The sequence below is a fragment of the Fringilla coelebs genome (assembly GCF_963513975.1).
Source record: "Fringilla coelebs genome assembly, chromosome: 14".
Classification (NCBI taxonomy): Eukaryota; Metazoa; Chordata; class Aves; order Passeriformes; family Fringillidae; genus Fringilla; species Fringilla coelebs.
In genome coordinates this window covers 1,940,608-1,943,345 of record NC_140040.1, presented here as the reverse complement: position 1 = coordinate 1,943,345, position 2,738 = coordinate 1,940,608, and positions in this window count along the sequence as shown.

The window sequence follows — 2,738 nt, the reverse complement described above, 5'->3', positions numbered from 1 at the left end:
TCCGGCGGCGGAGGGGCCGGGCTGCTTTCCGGGGGGAGGAGGAGGAGGAGGAGAGCGGCAGGAGGAGGGCAGGAGCGGCGGGGGATGCTCCAGCGCCCCCGGGGTGCCCGCTCGGGCCCGCATCGCTCTCAGCCCGGGCCCCTCGGACCGTCCCCGAGCCCCAAAAGGGGACAGAAGGAGGCAAGGGCCAGCCCGCAGCTCGGCCCCGGGTGGCACTCGGTGCCCGCAGGGCAGGGGTGTTAGCGACGCTGCTCCGCCCGGCATGGGCGCTCGGTGTGCTCTGTAAAGGAGTCCCTGTAAAGGAGAACGGGTCCCTGTGAATGTATACATGTATGCACACATGTGTGTATGATATACAGGAGGTACACACATATATGTATGACATACAGGATATACATACATGTATGTATGACATACAGGATATACATACATGTATGTATGACATACAGGACATACACACATGTATGTATGATATACAGACACATATGTATGATATCCAGGATATACAGACATGTGTGATGTACCTACATGTATGTATGATATCCAGGATATACAGATGTGTATGTATGATACATAGACATGTATGTATGTATGTATGTATGTATGTATGTATGTATGTATGTATGTATGTATGTATGTATGTATATCCTGCCTCTCCCAGCTCCCCCAGCCCCATCCTGCCCTGCTTTTCCATCCCAGTTCAAAGCACAGGGCAAGGCCCCGGTGCTGCATCACCTGCACCTCTGCAGAGGCGCTGCGGGAATCAGCCCCTCCTGGCAGACACCAAAATCGCCAAAAAGGCTTCTCTGAAAAATTAATGAGTCACCAATCTCAAACCTGACAGATGGCAAAGTCACCAAAATGCTTGTTTGTGAAACGAAAATATAAAATAATTCACCCATCTGGCAGTCGTGCAGGCAAAAAAGGCAATGTGTGCTTCACTGAAGGGAGAGGTTCTGCATGCAAGGAGAATCACTGGGATACTACAGTAATGCCCAAGGAGCAAATCCCTCAGCAAATTCAGATTCCCTCTTGCCCTGCTGGGAGGAGAGGAGCTCAGAGGCTCCAGCCTGGAAGCTCAGATTGCAAACATCCCTTTGAGGGTGGTACCTGTGAGGAGCTGCTTCCCAGGCAGTGCTGTCACACCAGGAGCGGTGCCCGAGCTCCAAAGCCCAAGGCTGGTTCATCCTCCTGGAGGCCCCTCTGTGCACGGGTCAGACAGGCAGGAGGTGGGCTGGAAGGTTTTTTCCAAGAGAACTCCAGGGAAACGTGAGATGGACATTCTGGGGGGAAAGGGCACATTTCAGTTACATTTCATTTCCATCGCGACCACTTCCAGCCATTCCAGAATCCCAACCAGCCCAATGCTCAGAGCACTAATCCAAACCTGACATCTAGTGGCTGCTCAGGGACTCAAAAATCTGCTGCTGACTTTAGGTAAACATCCAAATTCTGGAAGAGAGCAAAACCAGAAATTACCTTGGCACTAAGCACGTTCCTCCAGTTTTCAAGGAGAAATGGGACCCCGAAGAGACTGAAAAGACTCTGACAATTAGTTAAAAATAAACAACAAAACATTTTTCACAGGTTTTCTGTAACATCAAGAACCTTTTTTTACTTTACTGGTTTACCATTTCAGGCCATTTTTTGTTACTGCATTTCATGATTTATCCCAGGACCATGAAATCAGGAAAAGAACCAGATACTTACAACAACTGGGATTATCCCAGTGTCAGCCTTGTTGCATCAGGATGCAGCAGACAGGACAGAGATTGAAATTAAGTATTTGCTTCAGGTGTTTTCAGATGAATACTCAAATTCAGTTATACATTTAGGGGAATAAAATAATTTATCCAGGCATTTACTTCTCCTGTGCTCCAGCCAAGCTCCTCAAGGCCAATAATGACCTAGAACCAGGATATCCTGAGCTGGGAGGGACCCACAGGGATCAAGTCCAATTGCTGGCCCCAAGAATCCCACCATGGGCATTTTACACCTGATATGGACCCACAGAGACATTTCCATGAACTCCCACAAGAATGGGACTGAGTTATCCTGTTCTAATTCTTCCAAAAGGGAATTTCTTCCTGGACTCACAGCTGAGGACTGAAATGCCAGGCTCCAGAGGCCACGGGACAGCAGCCACTGAAGTGCCCTGTTCCAAGCACACCTCGTGCTTGACTCTCTTGCAAATTATTGCATGAGACTTCATTCTGCAACTGTTTTTCCATTTGTATTCCTGAGAAAACACCAGCCTGGCATTGGGGTGTGTTCCCAGAGCCGATATCTTCAAAGCAGCTGCCAATGGCAGGTGTTGTTATCAGCCCGGCCCTGAGCATTACCTCTCCTCAGGGCCCCGAGTTCTTCCGCAGGATCTTTGAAGACTATTTGATTATCCAATCAGCTCTCCATGTGCTAACACTCAGAACTTGGCACATCAAAAAGGAGGAGGGAAGGAATGATTTGTCAGAAGCACAAACAATGAGCAGGAGCAGAAGCAAATGGGCCATTTGTGAGAAGGGATGGGGATGTTTTGAAGCAGTTATTTGGAAAAGCTGCCTTGATCCTGCTGGCATCAATCCCCCATTTCTTCAGCAAACACCTCAGCTGTGCTGATAAAGAGCTCAGAGCTGCTTTTCCTAGGTAAATGGAAGGGGTGGCAGCTTCTAGAACCATTAAATGGTCACAAGAGCTGAGCTGGCCTCACTCCTAACCCAGGCCACTCTTTCTCCAGAAGA